The sequence below is a fragment of the Salvia hispanica genome, chromosome 2 (assembly GCF_029641045.1).
Source record: "Salvia hispanica isolate PSC_SH4W2 chromosome 2, Shi_PSC_v1, whole genome shotgun sequence".
NCBI classification, from domain to species: domain Eukaryota; kingdom Viridiplantae; phylum Streptophyta; class Magnoliopsida; order Lamiales; family Lamiaceae; genus Salvia; species Salvia hispanica.
Genome location: NC_142693.1, coordinates 12,211,751 through 12,225,059, shown reverse-complemented (window position 1 = coordinate 12,225,059; position 13,309 = coordinate 12,211,751). Strand labels below are relative to the sequence as shown.

The following is a 13,309-nucleotide window of genomic DNA, read 5'->3' as shown; positions in this document are numbered from 1 at the left end:
CCTCTAGGACTAGTTCCTAGTGTTTGTTTGATTTGTAGGTACTTACTCTATGCCTCCTCGCACCCGGTCCAACAAAATGGCGGGGACAAGTGCGGAAGGGGAGGAAACAAGCATGACCCACCCTATACCCGATGGGGACCTTGTGAGCATGATGACCCGAATGATGAAGGAATTCAAACAAGAGATGATGATCCAAATGGATGTGCGAGCAAAAGAATCCATTGCTCAATCAAAAGAATCCGAAGCCCGCATGCTTGCCGCCCAAAACACTTTATTTGAGGAGTTCAACACTTGGAAGGGAGAGCAGGGGACGAGGCCTCCCACTCCTATGGGCAATTTTGTGCCTAATGAGGTTCCGGAGGAAAATGTTGAAGAGGAAGAGGAGGAGTATGAGGGGTGGCAAGGAGGGAATGTTCGGGATAGGGTTAACAATTTGGAGAATGGAAGGCTTGGGGGGGGGAGGGGGAATGGAGTCAATAGGCGAGGGGGAGGAGGAAATGGGGGGTATGGTCGCTATGGAGGAGGAAACCAATATGGAAGGATGGAGCCTTATGGGGATAGATTTAGGAGGGATAGGTATTATGAGGAGGAGCCCCGACCAAGGTTTGATGATCCGTCCAAGACCTTGAAACACAACCTTCCCGAATTCCATGGAAAGTTCGATCCCGAAGCCTACTTAGAGTGGGAATCTCAAGTGGAGAAAATCTTTTCCCTCCACAACTATTCCGAGGGAGATAAGGTGAAGATTGCTTTGGCCGAGTTTAGGGGTAATGCTAACAATTGGTGGAATGATGTGTTGAGAAAGAGGAGGATAGCTAGGATGGGGGAAGTGCGTTCATGGGATGAGTTATGCCGAATCATGAAGGAGTCCTTTGTATCGAGGTCCTATTATCTTAAACTTCGTGGGGAGCTTCAAGATCTAAGGCAAGGGTCCATGAGTGTGATGGATTACTACTATGAACTTCTTGCTTTGATGAACAAGATTGGAGTAAATGAATTGGAGGAAACCACTCAAGACCGCTTCATCCATGGTCTCAACACGCCCTTGAAGCATAAAGTCCAAATTGAGGCGTTGAGGGGAATCACATTGGGAGAAGTACTAAGTTTTGCCGAGACTTTTGAGAGGCAAGGTAAAGTGGTGGCTCTCAACAAGGCGAGGGTGGCTTCTAGTCAAACCGGGATGGGAGGAAACAAGTGGAGTACCCCTTCCATGAAGATGGAAAGTTCACCTATTACTCAAGGCAAAGCTCCGTACAAGGGATCTCCAAGCTCAAGTCCACAAGTTACCAAGAACCCTTCCTCAACGGAGAGTAGTAAGGTACAATGCTTCAAGTGTAAGGGCTATGGTCACTATGCTCGTGAGTGTCCTAACCAAAGAGTCATGATTATTGGGAAAGATGGTAGCGTGCATAGTGAAGATGAGGAAGACGTGGTGGTAGGAGACAAGGAGGCGAGTGTAGAGCCACTCATGTCATACTCTAGTGGAGGAGAAGAGGATGAGGGGTCAAAGTCCTTGGTGATGCTAAGGATACTCAATGTACAACCTGATCTTGAGGAGCATAAAGAACAAAGGTGCAACATCTTCCATATGAATTGCAAGGTATACTCTAAAACTTGTTTGGTGATTATTGATGGAGGTAGTTGTGCTAATGTGGTGAGTGAACAATTGGTGGCCAAGTTGGGGTTGAAGGTTGACAAACACCCCAATCCTTACAAGCTTCAATGGCTAGGGGAGTCCGGGGAGCTAAAGGTGAAGGATCAATGTCTCGTTCCTTTGAAGAATGGTGTCTTTGAGGATGAGGTGATGTGTGATATCATTCCAATGACGACTTGTCACATGTTGTTGGGAAGGCCTTGGGAGTTTGATAGGAGGGTGTATAAGAATGGTTTCACCAATGAATATTTCTACATGGTGAATGGTTTGAAGGTTAGGTTGAAGCCCCTCTTACCTAAGGATGTGTTTGAAGCACACCAACATCTACAAAGGGAAAGGGAAATGGATAGAGAGAAAAGGCTTGTGAGTGAGGGTGAGTTAAAAAAGCCAAGTGAGAGAGGGGGTGGTGAGAGCAAAAATAAAGTACCCAAGCAAGAAAAACCACAAGCAAGGGAGGGAAAAGGTTGCTTGTTAGCTAGGGCTCCCGACCTTGGGTGGGCACTAAAAATCCGATCAACCATCCTCCTCATGGTCCGGCACGATTTATGTTTAAATGCTAACACTAATCCTTGTCCTTTGTTGATTGAAAGTGTTTTGCAAGGTTTTAAGGATGTCTTCCCGGACGAGCTTCCAAACAAGCTCCCACCCGTGAGAGGGATTGAGCACCAAATCGACTTTGTACCGGGATCCTCTCTTCCCAACCGGGCGGCATACAAAGTAAACCCAAAGGAGACTCAAGAACTTCAAAGGCAAGTCGAGGGACTCCTTGCCAAAGGTTTGATTCGAGAATCTCTCACACCTTGTGCCGTACCCGTTATTTTGGTACCTAAGAAGGATGGAACTTGGAGAATGTGCGTGGATTGTAGAGCCATCAATAAGATCACCATTAAGTATAGACACCCTATACCTAGGTTAGATGATATGCTTGAGGATCTATGTGGCTCTAATTGTTTCTCCAAAATTGATTTAGCAAGTGGGTACCACCAAATTCGCATGAAAGAAGGGGATGAATGGAAAACCGCTTTTAAAACCAAATTTGGCTTATATGAATGGCTTGTTATGCCTTTTGGATTGACTAATGCTCCTTTCACTTTCATGCGTTTGATGAATCATGTGCTTCGTCCTTTTATTGGAAAATTTGTGGTGGTGTATTTTGATGATATCTTGATTTATAGTAAGAGTGTAGAAGAGCATGCTAATCATCTTAGGGATGTCTTGAAGTGTTGAGAATGCATGCCTTATATGCCAAGTTATCCAAATGCATTTTTTGTGTTGATGAGGTTGTTTTTCTTGGATTTGTTGTGGGGAGGGGTGGTGTGAAAGTAGATGAGGAGAAAGTGAAGGCGATTAGGGAGTGGCCTACACCCAAGAGTGTGAGTGAAGTTCGATCTTTCCATGGTCTTGAAAGCTTCTATAGGAGGTTTGTGAGGGATTTTTCTACTAAGGCATCTCCCCTTAATCACCTTGTGAAAAAGAATGTCGAGTTTAAGTGGGGAGAGGAGCAAGAAAGAGCTTTTAACACCTTGAAAAATGACCTTACTCATGCTCCTTTGTTAGCCCTTCCCAATTTTGACAAGACTTTTGAGCTTGAGTGTGATGCTAGTGGAGTGGGGGTAGGAGGAGTGCTCATGCAAGAGGGGAAACCCATAGCCTATTTCTCCGAAAAGCTTGGCCAAGCCAAATTAAACTACCCCACATATGATAAGGAGTTGTATGCTATAGTGAGGTGTTTAGAGAATTGGCAACATTACCTCATGCATAGGGAGTTTGTAATTCACACCGACCATGAATCCATTAAGTTCCTAGGGGGACAACATAAACTTGATAAAAGACATGCTAAGTGGAGTGTTTTTCTAGAAACTTTCCCTTATGTGATCAAATATAAAAAGGGAAAGGAAAATGTTGTTGCCGATGCCCTTTCTAGGAAGCCTCATGCTCTTTCAAGTGATGATGTCTTAATTGATAATTGAAAGGTTCCAGGTTCTTTCCCTAGTTTTACGTATGTAATTTGGAGTGTATCCAACTGATCAGGAAGAGATTCCCGACCCAGCTGAGTCGTTGGTACGACAACCGGGACCTGGCTTCAAACAAGTTTCCTCAACCCATTTCTACTGATTAGTATAGTGGAGGTAAGCGTCGAATCCCACAAGGATGGACACGTTTGGATAACTGCGGTGACTTTCCTGGGCGTTTTTGGTTAGCTACCACGCTTGGGTTGAGATTTTACCTAGGCAAGAAATAAAGGTGGTACTCTACTGACTAGTGGGTGTGAAAATAACAGGCATGTGGAGGTGTTCGTGGAAATAGGGGACAAGGTGTCTCAGAGGCATATGAAAAGTAGACAGTTACTAAAAGAGGAAATTTAGACTACAAGGCATATCTGGTGGCTGGGTGGCTCTCTGACAGGTCTGGACAGTACAACTGAAAAGTAGGGAACAAAAGCAAACGTAACTTTAAAAGTAAAGTGGTCCAAACTAAAGTGGATTTTGACGTTTTCTTCTTCACCAAGCATTAACAAAAATCAGATGAACACAAACACCATAACTAAACTCAGATTCATAACCTCAAACTCAAGATCCATTGATTACAATGCTCAAACTTAAAATAAACGGTGAAACTGCAATTTTACTTCTACTGGCTAACATGCAAGGCGGTGATTATAATGCAAAACGAAGACTCAAGCACGAAGATTAGACTAAAACATAACTACAACTTCAGAATCGACAACTCCAGATAAGAAAACACTTAGAAATTAAAAGCAACAACTAGATCTAACTTTCCTAGGCAGAATGAAGCAAACTCGAACCAAAGCGACATACGAAATAGAAACTTCATAATTTAAACGTTAGAACTTCACAAAGTACTTCAAAAGGCAACAACGATGAGTGTTTGCACAAAACCAACGACGAAAACAGGTAAAGATTAAACTAGAAAGCAAAATAACGATTGTTTTGCCACTCCGGCGATGATACTACTATACTACTACGGCAACTGGCTGGAATGGTGGATCGATGGCTTCTCCGGCAGACTCTTGGACATCAAGCGACCATAGCTGTGGCGAGGAACGAGAGATTGGACAATGCTGAAGGACTGATCTTCTAGAGAGAATTCTACTAAGTGTGTTTTTAGAACCAAGAACTTGGAACTCCTAACCGAACTCTCAGGAACCCCTTCTCTCTCTCCAAGTGGATTCTTTTGTAGGGAGGCTTGCCCTTGCTTTTAGGGTAGACTTCCTTCACGTTTTGACTTTTCTGCCCTTGTTAATGATCATCCCAGCTATCCTTCTTCTCCATCTCGAGCCTTTTCTCTGGCATGCATCCTGGTCAGTATTGCACCCTTCTGGCGCCCTTTTCACTTGCGTCACCTGAATCGTCTCCTACTGACTTGGATCCCTTAATCCTGCACACTTGAGCAACTGTTTTGCAGATAATACATGCATTTCACGACATACTGACCAGTAACCAAGGCTTAGAAACTAACTACTTTAAGGCTTGTAACGGGGCTATTGGTTTGTAATGTTTGGGGTAGTTGTCCCTAAGGCTCTAGGGTTCAAAAACTAACTACTTATTTGATGAGGGAGAACTGTGTGCATTGGGCTTCTGGCTAGGGCTTCTTCTTCGGCTGGACAATTTCTTACATTGGCTTCCAGCTGGTCAGTAACTTCCTTGTGGCTTCGCCACCCTTATTCTTTCTTCCTCTTTTCTCTTTTTGTGGCCAAGTATCTGCAACCATTTTCTTCGGTTTTCTTTCCTGTGGCTTTGCCACCCTTATACCTTCTTCTATCTTTTTGGATCTGGAATTTTTCAGATCGATTTTCTCCTTCTTTCTTTGCTTTACTTTTCTTCAGCTGGTTTCTTTTGTATGTCCTCCTGGGCAGTTACCTCCTTACCTTATGCCTTGCACACACACAGTTCTAGTGGTTGATGGGTCATTTCTGGGTATAGATCAGGTTAGAAAATGGGGTTCTAAGGGTAGGAGCTTTTTTTTTTTTTTGGGAGGGGGGGGGGGGGGTTTCCTACTCCTACTGCCTTCAGGGTTTGCTACACGCGGTCACCTTGCCCTAGACATCATGTGGTAGCCACTCTTTTTTTTTTTTTTTCAGTGTTTAGTGGAAAGCAGTTCCACTTTGGGGTTTCTAACTCACCTTTTAAGAGGGCTTTCGTGTCTGACCTAAGGGATGGATTTTTCCTTCATACTTGCATCATCTATACTGACTAGGGGTTACTGGAGGGGGTGGTTTCTATTTTCCGGCATGCCTTATCTCCCCCAATTCCCCTCACCGTCAGTTCGAGGCAGTTGAGTTTTAAGCCCATTCATAAAAAAAAACATAATACATAATTCCTAGACCTAAACAAACCCTAAAAAAAAAAAACTAACATGCACTGACTCAAATAACACATATATACATGTCATACTGGCCATTTGCTCCCCTCTCTCACTTCACAAGTGTCTGCCCCAGATACGGGCTGTGAAGTGAAAATTGGGAATGGCTAGTATGACAGACACACATTTATAAAAAACACATATTATATCTAAAAACTTCTCACACTTAGACTATGCAATAGGCTAAGTGGGAGAGTTTGAGATATATACCTAGATTTATAAAACAAAGCAGAATATTTTACAAACATGTCATATAAACATATAAACTCCTCACACTTAGACTACGCAGTAGGCTAAGTGTGAGTTAACATGCTTATGACAGAACACAAAAACATAATAAAAACACATGCACCGAAGTAGCAAACCATTTACTTCTCACACTTAGACTATTAAATAGGCTAAGTGTTATGAATGGGGTTTGCTCACAATTAATACACATAATTCTACCTATTTAACAAAAGTAAGAAAACAGAACTAAAAGAAAACTTAAAATTAAAAAGAAAACTAACTGGTCAGTTTGGGGGGGGTCGATCAGACGTTCCTCCTGCTCCTCCTTGGCGCAGGGGTCTGTGCAGGTGGTTCATTTGGTTCTTCTTCAGTGGGTTCCGGTTGGTTGTCATCTTCCTCTTCTTGTTCATCACCTTCTTCTTCCTCAGGTCCGGTGGTTTCTTCTTCCTGTCCTCCATGTCCACTTGTTCCAGCTCCAATGCTTGCCTTTCCTCTCGCCAATTCTTTTAGGATACTCTCCATTAGGGTTGTCAGCTTCGCCATCTCTGCCCGTGATTGTCCATTCTCCTCCGCTAGCTCAGTTACTGCCCTCTCCAGATTTTCTTGCCTCAGCCTCTGCGTTTGGTCGATCTCCCCAGCTTGCCCCTCTTGGACCTGTTGTGCCCTTCCACTAAGAGCTTCTCCCATCGGGTAGAATTGGGGCACTCCTTCTCTGTAGTATACCAAGTTGGTGCGGACGAAGAAGGGTATATCGAACAGGCCAGGGGCGTCGACCATGTACATCGGAGACAAGTCTTCTGCCTCTTTGATGATGATGTTGTTGCGCACGAAAGCTCCTAGTATGTGGCAGAGGGACAAGTTCCTAGCTGGGTGGGTGGCTATCAGGTGGCATTGGTAGGCTGTCCAAAATCCCAAATGCAGCCTCCTACCGCGATTAGCGCACCATACCATGTATAATTCAGTCATGGATGTCCTGGCAGCTGAATTACTCTGTCCCAGTAAGTTGTAGCCCAAGTAGAGTTGCACCAATCTCAGCATGGAATTGTTGAAGTGGGTGGATCTGGATGTAGTGGAGGCGAACTGACTAGCATCGGGGTGGGTTAGCTCCTCCCAGGCTTCCTGGGGCTCAAAGTCTATGAGTCTCCTTGGTACCCCCCTCTCACGGCTTCTCCATTCTGGTCCTATAGCCTCCTCCAGGCTACACATACCCAGTCGCACAGTCCACTCTATAAGACTCATGGACAGTTCTCCACCGAATATTCTAAAGGAAATTGACACCTCGTCTAGGTCCGTGGTGACTTGGAACCTAAACGTGGTGATGAACTCCTTTGCTAAACGTGGTGACTGGGAGGGCGCGTGGAGCAGGGACGTGACAGGAGACGTCCAATCAGCTGCGAGAACGCCCAACCAGTCTCTGCACTCGCCTGCAAAGCTGCAACACGCACCAAAATTCAAATTTCTCTCTATACCTCCCTCTCAACTAGCTAAAAATAGAAATAAAGCAAATAAATGGCTCTTAATTATAATTCAGAGTTTCGCCCAAGTGGTATCCTCGTGGTCAGTACGGACTCCAAATTAATATTTAAGATCCGAAAATCTTTTTGGGGGTTTTCTTTCTTAACTTAAGTTAAATTACTAAATATTCACAATATTTACATCATTACTAAGGGTATTTAAAGTTTTACCTGGTCAATAAGCACAAATCATATTACGTTGACCAGGTGGAACTCTAAACCCCTTTTCTACTGGTCATTTAGACGCTATTAAAGTGTAGTGGAACTTCTTCCACTACACACATCTCTTCATTTTCCCTATATATTTTTAATCTATGTCCATTAACGACAAAAGGTTCGGAGTTAGGGATACTCCCTGACCATTTGGACTTGAGTTCCCAGGCATTAGCTTCAATCTTGACTGGAAGAGTAGTACTTTCTGACCAACTTGGAGATCTTTGGTTCTCAGATTTTTGTCGTGCCACATCTTTGTTTTCTCCTTGTACCACATGACTGAGTCGAACGAATCCAATCTGAGTTCTTCCAGCTCTTGTATTTGTAGCTTCCTTTCCTCTTCACAGGCCTTAGCATCCACGTTAACCTGCTGAACTGCCCAGTATGCTCGGTGTTCAATTCCTACTGGCAAGTGACACATCTTCCCAAAGACGATGCGATAGGGGGACATCCCGATAGGAGTTTTGTAGGCTGTGCGATATGCCCACAGAGCATCTTCCAACCTTGTGCTCCAATCTTTTCTGGAGGGGTTGACTGTCTTCTCTAAAATGCTCTTTATTTCCCTGTTTGAGATCTCTGCTTGCCCGTTGGCTTGAGGGTGGTAAGGACTAGATAGGCGGTGATGAACTCCGTACTTCTTCATCAATGCTTCGACCATTCGGTTGCAGAAGTGAGTCCCTTGATCGGAGATGATTGCCCTTGGTATCCCAAATCGGCTGAATATATGACTCTTGAGGAACTTGGTGACTTCCTTAGATTCACAAGTGCTTGTGGCTTTGGCTTCTATCCACTTCGATACATAGTCAACTGCCACCAGGATGTAGGAGTTCCCATAAGATGAGGGAAAAGGACCCATGAAGTCCATACCCCAGATGTCGAACACCTCACAAACAATTACTGGAACTTGCGGCATTTCATCCCTCGCGGAGATCCCACCGCTCAGTTGGCAACGGTCACAGCCCTTGCAGAACTCGTATGCATCTCTATTCAGGGTTGGCCAGTAAAATCCGCTATCTAGCACCTTCCTCACAGTCTTCCTTGGCCCGAAATGTCCTCCACATGCCAAGGAGTGGTAGTGCGTTAGTACATCCCGTTGCTCCCAGTCAGGACCACATCTCCTAATGACCTGGTCGGTTCCTGCCTTCCACAAGCATGGGTCGTCCCAGAAATAATACTTTGCTTCGCTCTTGATCTTCATCCTCTGAGCCTTTGTCACGTTTGGCACCATTAGTAGCTCCCCCGTCACTAGGTAGTTTGCCAAGTCCGCATACCAGGGTTCTTGTCCTACTTTCTCCTTATCCTTGGTTGTTACGTCCTGCCCAGTAAGTCTCATCACTTCTTCCCAATCGATCTTTCTTGCGGAAAAAATCACTTCACATAAATGCTCTTCCGGGAATCGATCTCTCACATCCTCACTGTTCCCTTGCATTATTCTGCTCAAGTGGTCCGCCACTTTGTTTTCAACCCCCTTTTTGTCTTCTACCTCCCAATCGAATTCTTGTAAAAGCAACACTCATCTGATCAGTCGGGGTTTTGACTCCTTCTTCGCAATGAGATACTTAATCGCCGCATGATCAGTATAGACGATGACTCTGGATCCCAGTAGGTACTGCCTGAACTTTTCGAATGAATAGACAACCGCCAACATCTCCTTCTCGGTGGTGTCATAATTCCGTTGGGCTTGATTCAAGGTCTTAGATGCATAGAATATCACGTACATTTTCCCATCGATCTTCTGACCCAGTACGGCCCCCACCGCATAGTCACTAGCATCGCACATCACCTCGAAGGGGTGATCCCAGTTAGGAGCCTGAATAATCGGTGCAAAAATCAATTTTTCCTTAAGGAGGTTGAAAGCAGTCTTGCAATGCTCGTCGAAAACGAACTCCACCTCGTTCTGGAGAAGTCTGGTAAGGGGTTGGGCAATCTTGGCGAAATCCTTGATAAATCAAAATCCAGCATGGCCAAGAAAACCTCTTATTCCTTTCTGATCAGTAGGGTAGGGTAGTTTGGATATGACATTTACCTTAGCTTGATCCACCTGGATCCCCTTTTCTGACACCACGTGTCCTAAGACAATTCCTTCTATAACCATAAAGTGGCATTTCTCAAAATTTAAAACCAGACTCTTTGCTTGGAGTGTATCCAACTGATCAGGAAGAGATTCCCGACCCAGCTGAGTCGTTGGTACGACAACCGGGACCTGGCTTCAAACAAGTTTCCTCAACCCACTTCTACTGATTAGTATAGTGGAGGTAAGGGTCGAATCCCACAAGGATTGACACGTTTGGATAACTGCGGTGACTTTCCTGGGCGTTTTTGGTTAGCTACCACGCTTGGGTTGAGATTTTACCTAGGCAAGAAATAAAGGTGGTACTCTATTGACTAGTGGGTGTGAAAATAACAGGCATGTGGAGGTGTTCGTGGAAATAGGGGACAAGGTGTCTCAGAGGCATATGAAAAGTAGACAGTTACTAAAAGAGGAAATTTAGACTACAAGGCATATCTGGTGGCTGGGTGGCTCTCTGACAGGTCTGGACAGTACAACTGAAAAGTAGGGAACAAAAGCAAACGTAACTTTAAAAGTAAAGTGGTCCAAATTAAAGTGGATTTTGACGTTTTCTTCTTCACCAAGCATTAACAAAAATCAGATGAACACAAACACCATAACTAAACTCAGATTCATAACCTCAAACTCAAGATCCATTGATTACAATGCTCAAACTTAAAATAAACGGTGAAACTGCAATTTTACTTCTACTGGCTAACATGCAAGGCGGTGATTATAATGCAAAACGAAGACTCAAGCACGAAGATTAGACTAAAACATAACTACAACTTCAGAATCGACAACTCCAGATAAGAAAACACTTAGAAATTAAAAGCAACAACTAGATCTAACTTTCCTAGGCAGAATGAAGCAAACTCGAACCAAAGCGACATACGAAATAGAAACTTCATAATTTAAACGTTAGAACTTCACAAAGTACTTCAAAATGCAACAACGATGAGTGTTTGCACAAAACCAACGATGAAAACAGGTAAAGATTAAACTAGAAAGCAAAATAACGATTGTTTTGCCACTCCGGCGATGATACTGCTATACTACTACGGCAACTGGCTGGAATGGTGGATCGATGGCTTCTCCGGCAGACTCTTGGACGTCAAGTGACCATAGCTGTGGCGAGGAACGAGAGATTGGACAATGCTGAAGGACTGATCTTCTAGAGAGAATTCTACTAAGTGTGTGTTTAGAACCGAGAACTTGGAACTCCTAACCGAACTCTCAGGAACCCCTTCTCTCTGTCCAAGTGGATTCTTTTGTAGGGAGGCTTGCCCTTGCTTTTAGGGTAGACTTCCTTCACGTTTTGACTTTTCTGCCCTTGTTAATGATCATCTCAGCTATCCTTCTTCTCCATCTCGAGCCTTTTCTCTGGCATGCATCCTGGTCAGTATTGCATCCTTCTGGCACCCTTTTCACTTGCGTCACCTGAATCGTCTCCTACTGACTTAGATCCCTTAATCCTGCACACTTGAGCAACTGTTTTGCAGATAATACATGCATTTCACGACATACTGACCAGTAACCAAGGCTTAGAATACGACTTATCAATAATCATGTGATGCATGTGAGAAAACAAGTGCTTGTTGTGTGTGCTTCCAAGTATGTTGGCTTTGAGTTCATTAAGAAATTATATAAGCATGATCACGAATTTGCCACTTTTTTTTGAAGCATGTGAAAAAGGATCTTTTGATAAATATTATAGGATGGATGGTTACTTGTATAAAGAGAATAAGCTTTGCATTCCTAATTGCTTTCTTCGTGACTTGTTGATTAAGGAATATCATTTGGGAGGCTTGATGGGGCACTTTGGGGTGTCGAAAACTTTTGACATTTTGAGTGAATATTTCTCTTGGCCTTGTATGAAGAAACATGTTGAGAAATTTTGTGGTCAATGCATAGAGTGTAGGCAAGCCAAGTCTAAGTCTAGTAACTTTGGGCTTTATACTCCTTTACCTATACCTACACAACCTTGGGTGGACATTTCCATGGATTTCGTGCTAGGCCTACCCATGTCTTCTCGAAAGAATGATAGTATTTTGGTAGTGGTAGATAGGTTCTCCAAGATGGCTCATTTCATTCCATGTAGGAAGACGAATGATGCTAAATTCATTGCAAATTTGTTTTTTAAGGAGGTGGTCAAATTGCATGAGATTCCAAAAACAATTGTGAGTGATAGGGATGTCAAATTCTTGAGTTTCTTTTGGAAGAGCCTTTGGGGAAGTCTTGGAACCAAGCTTCTTTTTTCTACTACCGCTCATCCCCAAACGGATGGACAAACGGAAGTAGTGAATAGGTCCTTAGGAGCCCTCCTTCGTGCTCTAGTATTTGAGAATAATATGTCTTGGGAGGAGTGTCTACCTATTGCCGAATTTGCATACAATAGGACTTTTCATTCCACTACTAAATTGTCTCCTTTTGAAGTTGTATATGGATTTAACCCCCTCACCCCGTTGGATTTGTCCGCGGATGATTTGCCTTTGTCAATTATGCTTGATGTAGGGGGAGAGGAAAAGGCTAAGTTCGTGAAGGAGATGCATACTCAAGTGCAAGAGAGGATCCGAGAGAAGGGAGAGCAAGTAGCGCGCCACGTGAACAAGGGACGCAAGAAGGTGGTTTTTGAACCCGGTGATTGGGTGTGGGTACATCTTAGGATGATACGTTTCCCCGACAAGACCAAGGGCAAGCTAGCCCCTAGAGGAGATGGACCTTTTCTCGTGTTGGAATGCGTCAACGACAATGCCTATGTGATCGACTTGCCTGGTGAGTATAATGTTAGTTGCACGTCCAACGTCACTGATTTGAGTCCGTTTGATTTTGTAGGGAGTCCGGATTTGAGGACAAATCCTTTCCAAGAAGGGGAGGATGACGAGATCCATGACGAGGCGGCTCCGGGATGGACTCGCAACTTTCATTCAAAAGTCCAAGCGGGAAGAGCCTAGGAGGACGGATGAGCCAAAGTTGAGGATCGTGCTGAAGAACGAGGGCCGACCGGAATTTCTAGAGGAAACGCCCGGGTCGGGCGTTTTCACATGTGAAAATCGCCAGACCGGGCGATTTGATTAAAGCGTGAAGGAGGATGCCCGGGGACAGTGAAAACGCCCGGTCCGGGTGTTTTTGCCTGTGAAAAACGCTCGACCGGGCGATTCTGCCGATTTTAGATTTTGTGGGCCAACTTTCTATTTTTGGACCCATAGTATAAATACCTCTTGATGTCATTTCTTTTCCTTAGGTTTTTGCTGAATTATATGCTTA

General features: G+C 44.1%; 1 pseudogene; it reads left to right on the top strand.

Annotated features, from left to right (window-relative positions):
• The first annotated feature begins 328 nt into the window (after positions 1 to 328).
• Positions 329 to 13,033, top strand: LOC148931585 (uncharacterized; annotated as a pseudogene).
• The last annotated feature ends 276 nt before the right edge of the window (positions 13,034 to 13,309 follow it).